This window comes from Arachis duranensis, chromosome 5 (genome assembly GCF_000817695.3).
Source record: "Arachis duranensis cultivar V14167 chromosome 5, aradu.V14167.gnm2.J7QH, whole genome shotgun sequence".
Lineage (NCBI taxonomy): Eukaryota > Viridiplantae > Streptophyta > Magnoliopsida > Fabales > Fabaceae > Arachis > Arachis duranensis.
The window spans coordinates 95,618,743-95,633,853 of record NC_029776.3 but is presented as its reverse complement, the minus strand read 5'-3'; the positions used below and the strand labels follow the sequence as shown (position 1 = coordinate 95,633,853).

The following is a 15,111-nucleotide window of genomic DNA, read 5'->3' as shown; positions in this document are numbered from 1 at the left end:
GAGGGGGAACGAAAGAAAAAAAAAGAAAGTGTAAGGGAAAAGAAAAAAAAATATAAACGTAAAGAAAAAGATTTTTTTATAAAAAATACTAATAATAATAATAATAAATTTAATTAAAAGAAAAATTATCTAATCTAATCAATCAAACAACGAATAGTTGTTAATCACTATCAATCCCCGGCAATGGCGCCAAAAACTTGGTGCGGTATTTTACAACCCACAAACTAACCGGCAAGTGCACCGGGTCGTACCAAGTAATATCTTACGTCAGTAAGGGTCGATCCCACGAGGATTGATAGATTAAGCAACAATAATATTTGATAGGCTTAGTTAGACAAGCAGAAAATAGTGTTTAGATGTTCAAAAAGCATTAAAGAGTAAAGAAGAGTTTGAAGAGACAGGTGAATAAGTGAATAAATTGAGAATAAAATATGGAGAAGATAGTTAAGGCTTCAGAGTTATCTATTTTTCCAGATTAACTTCTCTTACTAACTATTTTAATTATGTAGGATTTAATTTATAACAAACTATATGTGACTAGATCCTAATTTCTTAGACCTTTCTAGTCTCCTCTAAAATTTATTAACTGCCAATTCCTTGGTCAATTAATTCCAATTAGAGGGTGATAATCAATTTCTAGTTTATATGCCACAAAAACTCTAATTACCGAAGAAATAAAAGGATTATATGTCACGTATCTTGTTAAATTCAGATAATTAAAATTTAGGAAAATTTGTTTTCAAGTTGTTGTTCAAGTATAGAGCTTTTCCAAGTTATACAAGAACTCAAATAGAAAGAGGGTCATACTTCCGTTCCACCCAAATTCATAAGATAAAGAACAAAAATAATTCTTAAATATAAATCCAAAACATAAATTAAAATAGAAAGAGCAAATGAATAAATCCATACAAATAGACAGAGCTCCTAACCTTAACAATGGAGGATTAGTTGCTCATGGTTCAAAGAGAAAATAAGGATTGTAAATTGGAATGTAAATTTGTATAGAATTTCCTAATGGAATCCCCCCTCATGGAATCTCCCAATAGAAGAGAAGTCTCTCCTTTTTATAACTAATCCTAATTAATTTAAAATCTAATATCTAAAATTAAGATAATATCTTTTCCTATTTTCAAATTCAAATTTGAATTTAAATCAGAATTAATTAACTACTCCGCGTCTTGTAACGTGGGGACCACTTGGCTTCACTGGATCCCCGCCTAACTTGGGTGCTAAAATGGGGCCCAAAAACCACCCCCAGCATTTTCTGCGTTCTCTGCACATGGCGCATGTCACGCGCATGCGTCAGTCACGCATACGCGTCGCTAGTCTTTTCCGCAAGTCACGCGGATGCGTCGATCATGCGTCCGCGTCGCTGAGCAAATCTTCAATTCACGCGTGCGTGTCAGTCACGCACACGCGTAAGGCATGCGTGCGCATCGCTCCTCGCAGCCATCTCTTTTGATTCTTGTGCTGCAGAAACTCCATCAAATCTAGCCGAATGCTACCTAAAATAAATAGTATTGCACAAAACTTAAAATAGCATCCATAGTGAATAAAATATAATTAATTCTTGATTAAACTCAACAAATTAGATGCAAATTCACTAGGAAAAGATAGAAAAGATGCTCACACATCAGTATACTCATAAGAAGTTCAGGGAAGTTCAAGCACAATTTAGAGGAAAGGTGAATTGCATCATAAGATCAGCACAGTCTGCTTTAGGTTTTACGGCATATGAAGTTGTAGAACAGGTTTCTAACTTGACGTTCAACAAGTTTGTTGTTACATATGATGCGATATCATGCGAAGTAAAATGTCAGTGCTTATTGTTTTATTCAAGGGGTATATTGTGCTATCATTCTTTGAGTGCCTTAAGCTTTGAGCAAGTAGATAAAATGGCACCAAAATATATATTGCAACTAGAGTAAGAACGTAAAGAGGAGGCACACACATATCAAAAATAGCCAAGATGAGCCTTTATCGGAGACAAGAAACAAGAGATTTGATTATTTAGTGTTTTTCTCGCACAATATTTGTGAATTTGCAACATCGTCTAAGGAGTATACTGTAATTCTGCACCACGCTTTTGATAATGTCATGGCTGAGATGCAAGAATATCAAGTGAAAAGTAAAGGTAAATGTTTGTTATCTCATGAACATGCTACATTGAATGATGTTAACGAGCTTTAAAGTCCACCATGTGTTAGAATAAGAGGACATTCCAAGAATAGACTGGAATCGAATATGAAAAAAAATATCTCAAATACATCAAAGAAAAAGAAAAAGGCAGCTCTAAATGAGGTAACATTGATTTGCTTTTGATTAGGCAAAGATGTGTTTGTGTATGTTAGTATATTTGCTAATATATGATTTACTTCTTTTGAAGTTAAAATTTTTAGATGGTGGATCAATGATTCAGTCAAGCTCCAACCTTTATATGAATTATCCTGGAAAGGATATGACGCACTATGATAGAAGTTTGTGGTTTTTAGTAAAATAAATTTTGGTTCATTAATGTTTTACTCATATAATATTTTCTCCTTTGATGAAAATGAGGGCTAATTTCTAATTTGTGTTATATTTTATTGAATAGTCACTTTTTAGTTTTCCAAATTAGCTTCTGCAATTATGTTATAGTAAACAGTTCATGTGTTTATTATACTACATTTCGATTCATTTGTGACTAAATTTCGGTTCATTTGTGGTTTTGCCACTATTGAGGTTTGATTTTACAATTTCTTACAAAATAGTGTTCAAGAATGTCAATAGAAATTCATTACAATTCAAAAGATTGAACCTATTTAATTTCTATATCCCCATTTGAGAATCTACAAAAAAGATTTGAGAGGACAGCAGATGACTTTGAGAATCTTATACCTTCAGATCTCTTGATGACTTTGTCTCTCAATTTATTTATCTTGTCCAAGAGAATGGTTGGACGATATTCATGCCTAAAAGTATCAACTTGTTCCTACAATTGAAAGAAATTTATTCATATAAACCGAAATAAACTAAGAAATGAACCCAAATGAACTAAGAAATTAACCCAAATCAACTTATTTTCAAACATGGATTGTATGTTGCAATCATTTAAAAATTTTGGTTCATTTCATTCTGACTTAAGTTTCATCTTGAATTTTCAGAAGCAAAATGAACAAAGATATGAACCGAAATTAGTTTAGATTTGAACAAGCAGTCAAAAAGACTCAATTATCAACAAAAACACATTGAATGTATACAGCTGACAAAAATCATAACACAAAATTTATTAATATGTATTAATTAAACTAAAAAATAAACCAAAATTTATTAATATGTATTAATTTAGAAGTAAAGGATCAACTATGTTTTAATGATACTTACCTGTTTCCAGTTTTTACATTTGTATTTTTTATTTTTGATCTTTTTGGGATCAATTGTTTCCATCCATTTCATGACATATATTTCGCAATTTCAACTAATAAAGAAATAAAAAAGTAAAATATGATTAACAGGATAGATACAGAAAAGCACAGTAAAACATATCAAATAACACTACTGAAGTTTTATTTGAAGTGATTATTTAGAAAGATTTGGTTTTAAGGGTTATATGATTGGATTCTGAGTTATTAAGAAAATAATATGTTTTGAGTTTGATTTATTTAAAAAAGAATGAATTATGTTTTAAGTTTGAATTATTATTGAACGGAATGGGAGGAATGATGATGATTGAATGAGAATCAAGAATGATGAGATTATGACTTTAAAGTATGATTTTTGAATGAAATTTAATGATTTTGAGACATATGTGACCGGATAAGAGGCGGTGGAGTTGTCCATTCGTTCCGGGTATAAGTTGAGACTTCCGGTAAGATGCAGTGGTGTTATCCATGTGCTCCGGGTAAGAGTCGATAAGCCGGGTAAGATGCAGTGGTGCTGTCCACTTGCTCCGAAAGAGTTCAGGATTCCAGGTAAGATGCAAGGGTTGAGTTCTGTCATCACTTGTTCTGGGTTGAGAACTGTAACACCACCTAAATAAGAGGTAAGGGTGAGGTTGTCCCTTTGCTTCGGGTACGCGGGTAAGTGCAAGGGTTGCGGCGTTATCTCACTTGCTCCGTGTTTAGTGTTCTGTCCAATGGTTAGCTACCAGAACATGTCGGGTAAGCTATATAACCGACAGATGAGACTCATCAGCCATAGGACAGACATACATCATATGCATACGTGTGTTTTATTTGATTGTGCATTAATTAGGCTTGCCTATGTGATTATTATGCTTACTTGCTATATTTGCTACCTGTTGTATCTGTACCCTACTTGTGTTTACTTTGTCTGTATTGATTGTCTATGCACCGGTGTTTCAGAGGATTGGAAAAAGCAGAAAGTGAAGGGTTAAGTTATAAATTGATTCAGGATTTGAGACCCTTAGACAGTTACCTACTTTCTAGTTTAGTTTATTTTTCTTAAGTTTAATTCTAAATGTCAGAGTTTTAGGAATATTTCTGACTTTTTCGAGACCTTATATATTATTTTATGCGGGCACTTTTACCATATTGAGAATCCCTGATTCTCATTCCATACATATATTGTTGTTTTCAGATGCAGGACGCGAGACACCGCATTGAATATTCTTGGAAGTGAAAAACTATCTTGGGACTTGGTGTTTGTATTTAGTTTATGTTTAAATATGTGTATAGATTCTTCATCTTGTATATATTATGTTTTGTCCTTCTTAGAGGTTGACTTGGAAAAACAGGATTTATATTTATCTGTTGGTTTATTTTTGTGTGTGTGTGTGTGCGCGCTAGCCGACCTTTATTTTGCAGGTTGAGTTTAGAGCTTGCTTATGTATCTATCTTTTGAAACTCTGTTTATATACTTGTATCTTTGGTTTTCTATATAAGCCTTCTATCCAATCGCTTTTCGAGTGTGACGCGCTTTCAGTCTTGTTTTGTTCAACTTTTCTCCCAAGGCTCCTAGTTAAACTATTATTCCTATATATCTATTTACGTATTTTTATTTTGAGGTCGTATCTCCTCACCACCTTTGATTTATGTCCTAGGTGTAAAGTTCTGTGTGGTAGGGTATTACACTTTTTGTTGCACCACCTTTATCAACCCACTCAAAAAAATTGCATCTTTTGTTAGGAAAAAAAATAAATCTTCTATTAGAATTTTTTGTTGTTCCAGAAGTTCAAAGAATGAATTAGAGTGTCACCAAAAAAATAGTAAGCCCTTTTTTTCTTTTCCTTTGGCCACTCATTCTTCGAACCGTCATCATCACCAATCCACTCAAAATTATCAATCCACTAAAAAATGTTGCATTTTGAAATCTTTCCACAAGCAACATACCTCTTACAATGGTCAAAAACGGCCGATGAAGAGTACACAATTACTGCCTCCCCACAGAAACATAAGTGTCTTCTTTCCTTCGGGTTGGAGTTCTTCGAAACACATCTTCCCAAAGAGAGAATGAAAGAGGTTCCTTGACTTTGATCCATAAGTTTGCGAAAGAGAAAATCTGAAAGAAGAAAAAATGGAAAAGAAGAGAAATTTCAGAGATATTAGAAATACGAAGTGCTTATAGGTGGAAGACAGAGATATACAAGTAATTTCATAATTCACTAACTTTTTTTTACGTTTAATGTTAATAGGGACTAAATTGAAAAAAAAACATCTAGGGATCTAATTGAAAACAAAAAAGGTATAGGGACCTAATTAAAAATTTGGTAAAATTATAGGAACCTAAAGAGTAATTAAACCTAAAAAAATTAAAAAAAAAAGTATAGGTAGACAATGAGTTTAGTGAACAATGCAGTTACGTATACGGTAACCTCCCTGTTCCACTTGTGATTTTCGTTATTTCCGTAGGGGTGTAGTTATTTTTTACTTTATTGGACCAATTTTAAAGTCTATTGTTCACATTGTTTACGAAAATTATTGTCTACATAGTAAAACCGAAAAAATTAACATTTTGGTTTTGTTAGGTAGACAATAACTTTTGTAAACAATACGAACAATGAGTTTTAGAATTAACCAAATGAAGTAAAAAAATACTCAACTCTCAAATTACCTCCTAAACCTTAACATTAGGATAACCATCTGCACACTTAGTGAATTGAACATCCAACTATTATTAACTGTGCATGAGTAAATCGAATCAAAAGAAATAACCATTCAATTAAAAATAATGAATATAATCATTTGCATATTTATTGAATTGAATATTTAAATATATTTATTATTCATATTGTTTAGTATTCTTATCATATTATGTACTTATACTTTTTCTTAACATTTGGCTAGATAAATTAACTATTTATTGAACTCAGGTCATTTTGTTAGTAATTTTTTTTGAGTTATTTTGTCGTAACATTTTTTAAGAATTATTTTAACAAAATCAAATTCTTTCCGTTGCCAAAATAACTAGTCACTCTTGTTTTTATTATTTCATTTTTTCTTACATAACAATGGGCCTTGTGTTTTGTCAGTGTAATTATCTTAACTTGCAATTCGAATAATGTAAAATCTTTTTTAATAAACATCCTTATTGTTCGTCATTATATAATTAGTGATTGAAATTAAGATATTATTATCGAATCATCATGCATGTGTTACCTTCTGAAGATTTTGATTATTTTGATGGTGATTGATGAATTTGGAATATATCAATATTTTACATTCACTATTATTATTCATTATTTTATCATATTCACTACATTCATAAATATCACTGAGATCTTAGTTATTCATAAATTAATTATGGTCTAAATGTGTAAGACAATTACATCTAAGAGCATCAACTCAAACATCGCTTTTCAAAAAAGCAAAAACTGTAAATTATTGATGTGAATCGTTTCTAAATAATGCCACGTACGTGTCATGCATGAATGTAACAAGCAAACAAATAAGTAGATAAAAGATTACACGAACCACCAAGATAATATTTAAGATCAAACAAAAGAATTCAATATTAATATTAGGATTAAGTATAAATTTAGTTTTGAAAGTATAGGTAAAAAAATTTTGTCATCTCCAACTTTCTTTTATATATAAAATCATCCCTAAAATAATTTAATTTAATTTTAAAATTATTTTTTTTACCAAAATGAAAAAAATTATAAAATCTGATTCTGATTTTATTGTTTGTTATTTCTTCTGCTTTTGATTTAATTTTTGATCTATTTGTATTATGTTCTTCTGATTTTATTGTTGTTGTTGCTAGCGCTGTGGTGAAGAAGAAGAAAAGAAAGTAAAGCTGCTTCTGATTCTATTTTTTCATTCTGTTTCTTATTTTGTTAATCCATTATTCTTCTATTTTTGTTTCTTCTTCTGTTTTTGATGTTTTTGATTCTGCTTATGTTTCTGTTTTTATTTCTATTTTCAATTTTGTTTCTGCTTTTGTTTTCAATTCTACTTATATTTTTGTTTCTTCTATTTTAAATTCTGCTTTTATTTTTGTTTTATTGTTGTTGCTGAAGAAGAAATTTTTTTTATTTCATTATTATTACTAAAAAAAAAGAAGAGATGACTTCATTGTTGTTGCTTCTGATTCATTCATTGTTGTTGCTGAGTATTTTGGTGAAAAAAAAAAGAAGAGTATAATATTCGAAATACGATTTTAAAATTAATTCGAACTTTAGAGATGATGTTACATAAAAAAAATTAAAAATAAATTTTTTTTAATCTATACATTAAGAACCAAAATCATACTTAACGTTAATATTATTATTTACTTGAACATATTAAAAGATAGTATTTTATCTAGACAACTAATTAAAAAATAGAATTAAATAGATAGGAATCATAATTTCATACGGAAAAGCTCTGCATACAAGCCATTAGGGCTTGTATGCTTTACAAGTTTATTAAACAATAAATTTAAAATACGCGCTCCTCCACGTACGTTGATTACACGCGCTATATAACATCTCGCGTATATCTAACTTCCAAATTTAAAATATTTGTTTCCTTCTTCGTTTTCGTTATTTTGAGATTTGGTTGTTCTTCTTCTCGTGCGTCTTCCCTCATTCTTCTCCATCGATCTTTTCCTCTCCTTTTCTCACTGGTATATTCTTCGTTTACGTTATCTTTTTCTCTCTCTGCAACTCGAGCTTCGTTTTCTCTTTTGATTTGTTGTTTTCTGAAATCAAAGTTCGAACTCGTTTTGAAGATAATGGATCCTTCAAGCTCAGATTTTGTGCTGAATCCAGGCGATGTGGATTATGAATTTGAATCTAACGAAGTTCATGAGGTTTGATTTACAGTAATTTGTATAGCATTGTGCAGTTTAAAAATTGCTGAACATTGTTTAATTACCTGGAATTTATAGCAGACGCTCGGGTGTAGATCAATTCTTCTTTGGGTGTATTTTAGCTATAAGTGTGGGTGTATATACACTTTACTGGTTTTTTGTTATTTTTAATTGAGTTGTTGTTGGTCAGGTGTATTATATCAGACATGATTGGGTGTGTTTTTAATTTTTGAGATGGTGTATTCTGCAGCCTGTGTATTGACAGTTTATGGCTTTAAAGGTCATTCTGTAGTTGAGTTGTTTCGGTTCGGGTGTATCATATTAGACATGATTGGGTGTATTTGTATCATATCTATGGGTGTATTCACAGTTCTGACATGGTGTATTGTGCAGCATCTCTCGGTTGTTGATGACGAGCTTGTTCCGAAGGTCGGAATGACCTTTACGACCCTTGAAGATGCCGGAAAATTTTACAGGAACTACGCCAAGGCTGTAGGTTTCTCTACAAGAGTTCGGTGCACAAATAGGAAGGGAAACGAGATTAAGAATCAACTGATTACATGTAGCAGAGAGGGAAAATGGAAATCTAAAATATCTCCAACCGAGAAGACCAATCCGACAGCCGGTTTAAACTGTCCTGCAAGAATTTATATACACACATTGAAGGATGTCGGTGCTTGGATCATTTCAAAGGTTGTGCTGGATCATTCACACCCCTGCTGTCCAAGCAAAGCAGAGATGCTCAAACAGCACAGGGAACTAAGCATGTCCATTCGTCGTACGATAGAGAATAACGACGAGGCCGGTATCAGACCAAGCAAAACCTACCAATCATTTGTTGCGGCTGCCGGGGGTCACCGCGAGTTAAATTTCATCGAAAAGGACGTGAGAAATTACATTACCAGGGAAGTGCGGAATGTTTCCGAACAAGAAGATGCAAAGGAGTTCGGGAAATATTTCTTAAGAATGAAAGAGAAGAATCCGAATTTCTTTTTTGAGCTCGAACTCGAGGAGGATCAATCGATTAAGCTGGATTTTTGGGCCGACGCAAGAAGCAGAGCTGCCTTTGAGTATTTCGGAGACATCATTTCATTCGACACCACCTACAATACAAACAGGTAACAAACTGTCCCTGTTTATGATGCTAAATTAATGTATTTTTACGAATCCGCGGCAGAGGTGTATACTGGCCGTTTCATTGGGTGTATTCTAAGCATATGTTGAGGTGTACCTAATGATTTTGCATTCTGCACTATAGTAATTTATTTTCAGGTATAATTTGGTCTGTGGTTCTTTTGTCAGGGTGAATCACCACGGTCAGTCAACACTTCTCGGATGCTCTTTGATGAAAAACGAAGAAATTGAATCATTCAAATGGTTATTTCAATGCTGGCTTCGTTGCATGGGAGGAAACGCTCCGAAAGGGTTTCTCACCGATCAGTGCGCATCAATGAAAAGGGCTTTAGAGGCCTGTATGCCAACAACAGTTCACCGCTGGTGTATTTGGCACATCATGAAGAAGATTCCAAGCAAATTAAACGGGTACAAGGGACATGCCGATATCGAACAAGAAATGAGCCGTGTTGTTTGGAACTCTCATAGCAAAGACTCATTCGATAGGAATTGGAACGATTTTCTGGTGAATTTTGGTCTTGCGGACAATAAGTGGCTTTCAGGTAATGTGTTTTTAAAATCTGCAGCAGAGGTGTAAATTGTACGATCACTCGGGTGTATTTTACTGTGTGTGTTTGGGTGTATTATGCAGATCTGTACGAAGACCGTCACATATGGGTTCCTATCTATCTGGACCACCACTTCTGGGCAGGGATGAGAAGCACACAAAGGAGCGAGAGCATGCATTCATTTTTTAACAAGTACATCACCCGGAACAGCTCGCTCATTCAGTTCGTCAAACAATACGATAATTGCCTCGGAAGCAGGGAGCAAGCAGAGAGAATCAGATGCTGCAGATTTTCATACGGTCATACCGTGTGCAACCAAATCCTCCATCGAAGCTCAGTTTCAAGATGCGTACACTCACGCAAAGTTTAGGGAAGTCCAAGCCCAATTCAGAGGAAAGGCGAATTGCATCACCAGATTAAAGAATTCCGCTCTAGGCTATTCAGTATACGAAGTCGGAGAACAAGTTTCCAGCTCAATATTCGACAAGTTCGCGGTTACCTACGACTCAGTTGCAGCCGAGGTAAAATGCCAATGCTTATTATTCGAGTCGAGAGGGATACTGTGCCGTCACGCACTAAGCGTGTTAAGCTTCGAACAAGTAAGCCAAGTGTCCCCTAGATACATACTGGAACGATGGAGCAAGAAGGTAAAGAGGCGACACACACACATCAAGAGCAGCCACGACGAGCCACTAAGGGAGCCAAGAAGCAAGAGGTTCGACCAATTGGTTTTTCGTTCGCAAAATATTTGCGAATTTGCCTCCGAATCGGAGGAGCTGACTGCAATTCTGCACCGTGCGTACGATAACGTCATGGCCGAGATGGAAGCATTAAAAGCCAAAAGGAAGGGGACATCTTCTTTATCCCACGAAGACGCCAACTTGGAATCCGTTAACGAGCTTCAAAGCCCGCCAAGGATTCGAACAAGAGGACGTCCAAAAAACAGGCTAGGTTCAAAGCTGGAGAAACAGATTGCAAATGCCACAAAGAAGAAGAAGACGAAAGTTTTAAGCGAGGTAAATGTAATGTTCTTTAAATTTGTGGCGATTGAGTTTATTTTTCTAGTTAATAGTTTAGCTAATGCGTGAGTGTTATATTCAGATAAACCTGTTTGATGCTGCATCAGCGGCGCATTCAAGTTGCAGCCAATATCAGGGACAAGTTATAAATTATCAGCTCAGGGTACCAGCAGCAGGGGATAACTCTTTGGGTGTATAGTTATAAATAGTATGGGTGTAAAAGCTCTGTTTCTTTTGGGTGTATTTTTGTTAATTGACAATTTACATATAGACACATATATAGATACATATAGAACAAAAGCTGTAAAAATTCACAGGTTATGGGCGTATATTTCAGTTGATGTTTTTTTTCATATTTTAGTACATGTAATTCATTCATTTTGAATACAGCACAGACAATTGGGTGTATATTTTTTTCAACCTCGGGTGTATTATTAGACTTGCGTTGGGTGTAACAGTTTATAATATGCGTATGCCTTTATTTTTTACTTTATGTTTTACCACCTGTAATACAGTTTTTGAATACATCACAGACAGTTTACCAGCACAGATAGTTTAACTATGGGAAAAAATATACATGGAATAGAAGTTGTTGATAAATGGCAAATATTTACATCATTTGTTCAATTTACAAACTACCCAGCAGTTGGATTACCCAGTTTCTATATTAGCAGAATTAATCTGACAAAACGGACTCAATAATACAGAGGATGGCTTCGACAGCCTTATAACACTACTCTCTCTAATTGCCCGGTCTCTCTGTTTATTCATCTCACTGAATAGTATCCGGGAAGCGTACTCCACTCTATAGTGGTCCACCTCCTCCTACAATTAAAAAGTATGTTATGTTTAAACAGAAATATTAATTCAGTAAAGCAATACAGAGTTATATAGTTCTAAAGACAGTTACCTGTGTCCAATTATCCCATTCATACTTCCCCTTTTTAATGTTTTCCGGCTTAATTAACTCAAGCCACTTCATTACGTAGATGGAATATACACCCAACTGAATATGGAATATACACCCAATTGAATATGGAATATACACCCAACTCAACTTTCAAAATAGACCTATCTATTAAAGTAAAGAAGACAGAGGCAACTTACAGTGAATTTATTAATGTCCTTTCTCTCATCGCTTGGAGCTTTTTTGTGTAGCGGGTCAAGTATTTGACATTTCCGCTTTCTTGTATTTATCAGCCATAACCACCAATGTCCCGAGTGGCAAACAGGAGCAAAAATCTGAAGGATTGCCAGATTTCAATAGTCTGTTATTTTATTTGGCATATAAGTAAATAAGCGTACTAACAAATTTACGAAACAAAAACTTACATATGGATGCGAACTTAATTTTTTCTATCTATGAAGTGAATGAAACTCGGGTAGGCTTCCACCCTGAATTCTTTGTTTGTTTTCGGGGATATGAATTCCCCCCTTGGGTGATCCGAAAGTGCCATGCTCTGCAAGAATCGCAATACAAGAAATGAAAACATGAAAATACACAACTTACACCCAATCTAAGCTAAAAAATACACCTAAATCAATGCATAAAATACACCCAAAGTTCGTAGAAGTAACATTTACCACAATATCGGGGGGAAGACAGTATATTTGTGCCTGAAACCTCTTTTCCTTTTTCTGGTTTAGGATGAGGCAGATGGCAGATACAATCTAGAAATCAATTTTAAATTAATAAACATTGCAGTTGACTTTGGTGTAAAAACATTAATGTTAGTCTAAAATTACCTGAGATTCTATATCACTTTTTGCCTGGAGGGATACAAGGTGCGTTCTCATCAAAATGTATTCTCCTTGGCCAATCAGAGTGCATATCTCCTCATACTCGTCAGTATCGCCTTTTGCATCTTCCTTCAGTCTCGTCCCCCAGATGTAGCACTTTTGTTTCATATCATCCGGAATTTGATTTATTCCCCCAGGAGTTTCAAACTTTGCAGAACTTTCTCCCCCAGTCTCCCTCTGAATTTGTGGACTTTCGTCTTTTCCCTTTGACGCACTGCTTGCTAATTTTTGGACCAAACTGTCTAATTGTTCTAGCATAGTTGCAGTTTCTGGAGATTTTTCTCTTTCTGTCTCCTGCGTCGACGCCCCCTCCTGGCTTGAATCTGTCAATCCGAGGCTGAATGATGGCATCCCCGGATCTGTTTTAGGAACATAGCTTGCTGTCCGTGCCATCATCAACAGGGCAGCAGCGTCCTCTACGTCATTATGTATAAGAATAAGAGTAAGAATAAGAATATACGGATGATAAGCAAAGATTGATTTGAGTCTAATGAACTTACATTTTTGTTGGAGCTGGGGGAAGATTGGGTGTTGTTTCTTGAAGTTGTTTGGGGGTTTCAGGAGTGCTGCACAGTTACACAAAATTAATCAGGAAGAATATACACCAAAACTGTTATCAAATATACACCCAAACCCTAAATAAATATACACCCAATACTATTTTCTTACGTTTCTCTAGCCCCTTCAATCTGTAGCATAGGGGTTGGTTCGAAATCTGCGTCAGTGGTTGTTTGTTGGGATGCCGGCACAAAAAACTGGATCGGGACTCTAAACAAGAATAAAAATGAAAGGTTAACGTATTTGAAAATAATAAGGTTATAAGGTTGAAATATTCTTGGAAAACTCACATTGCAAGCGCTTCCGACGGCGTTTGTTCCCTAACAACCATCATATTCGAATCAGTCGGAGTCAACCTAAATTACACCCAAAGAAGATCAAAAAATACACCCGAACAATTCAAAAAGAAGACGGGCTTTGTTTTTTGAGAACTTACATACTTGCAGTTTTTGCTTTTTTTTGCTGCCTTTTTTTTCTCGAATAAAATAATAAAGGGCTTTTTTTTCTAAAAAAAAATATATACTAAATTAGAAGTAGAAGGTAATAGAAGAACAAAAGTAACGGTTATTTGAAAGAGAAATTACATGCTCTGAGACGGCTGGTTTACACTACTCTGTTCTGTGCGTCCTTGAGAGGAAGGATCATCACTTCCCAAGTTCAAAGCTGGTAGTCTAAACAGATTTCATGTTATTCAAACGAAATATACATCCAACTTAGTAAACAAGATACACCCAACTTGATCCACAAAATACACCCAAATTGTTTCACAGAATACATTCAAATCATGATAACAAGATTTTATTAAATAATAAAGCTTCTTACGTTTCAGAGGACACATAGCAACCTTCTGTCAATCGCAGGTCAGCTTGGTTGTCCCTGCGAAACAAGATACAATTATTAGCAAACAAAAGACACCAAAATCTCAAATACACAGCCCAGCAAGACATACCCCTCTGCAGCAGATTTATGAACGTTTTCCCCTAGCCATTCATCAAGTTCGTCACTTGATATTTCATATCTCTCACTACATTCATAAAATAAGACGTTAACAAAAATAATTACGATGATAGACCGTAGTATAGCTTAAGAGGTACTGTACCCATCAAAGTATTGATCTTCTTCAGGAGGTGAATCCTCCACAACAGCGTTTTTCTTTTTTTGTTGTGTTCTAGGTGGAAAAAAAAGAGTACCAATCAGAAATAAAAAATTAATTTTATCACAGAATTTTATCCAAAGAATTGCTTACTCTTTTGGAGTTGTTTTTGTTTCTTTCTTTTTCTTCTCCTTCTCCGCAGGTGATGATTCTTCGCTCCTATAAGTTAATAATAGACACTTCAGTTAATACACGAAATCTTTATAATGAAGCCAAAAGAAAGGAGTATTAATTTCAGGACATTACTCATCACTTGGTTCAGATTCAGATTCTGAATCAGAATCTGACTCCTCTTGCCTCTGCTTTCTTTTTCTTGAGTCCATTCTGGAAGGCAAACAATTGTCATTTAGAACATATTAAAAATACACCCAAATGGATTCACGAGATACACCCAACTAAATATACAATATACACCCAAAACAGCAAACGAAACACACCCTGCTTAATAAGCTACATACACCCAACGTGGACAAACAAAATACACCCAAACCGAAAAAGAAATTACACCCAAGTATGGTACTTACTTTTTTCCCTTTTTGCCGGGGTGTTTTCTTCCCGAATCCTCTGAGTCTTCTTGAGCCTCAGACTCAGAGGTAGATGTGTCACTGTCAGTAGTTTCTGTCTCCGAAGACGATGTTGGGCTCGCCTTCCTTTTTTTGTTTTTTTT

The 15,111-nt window shown here is 34.6% G+C and overlaps 1 long non-coding RNA gene across 1 annotated transcript; it reads right to left on the bottom strand.

Annotated features, from left to right (window-relative positions):
• Window positions 1-13,238: 13,238 nt before the first annotated feature.
• LOC110281816 (uncharacterized) lies at window positions 13,239-13,951 on the bottom strand. The gene is made up of 4 exons (XR_002376502.2): window positions 13,876-13,951; window positions 13,582-13,647; window positions 13,403-13,501; window positions 13,239-13,299 (listed from the first exon to the last, which is right to left on the bottom strand). It is a non-coding gene; the product is annotated as an uncharacterized LOC110281816 (long non-coding RNA).
• Between the last annotated feature and the right edge of the window lie 1,160 nt (window positions 13,952-15,111).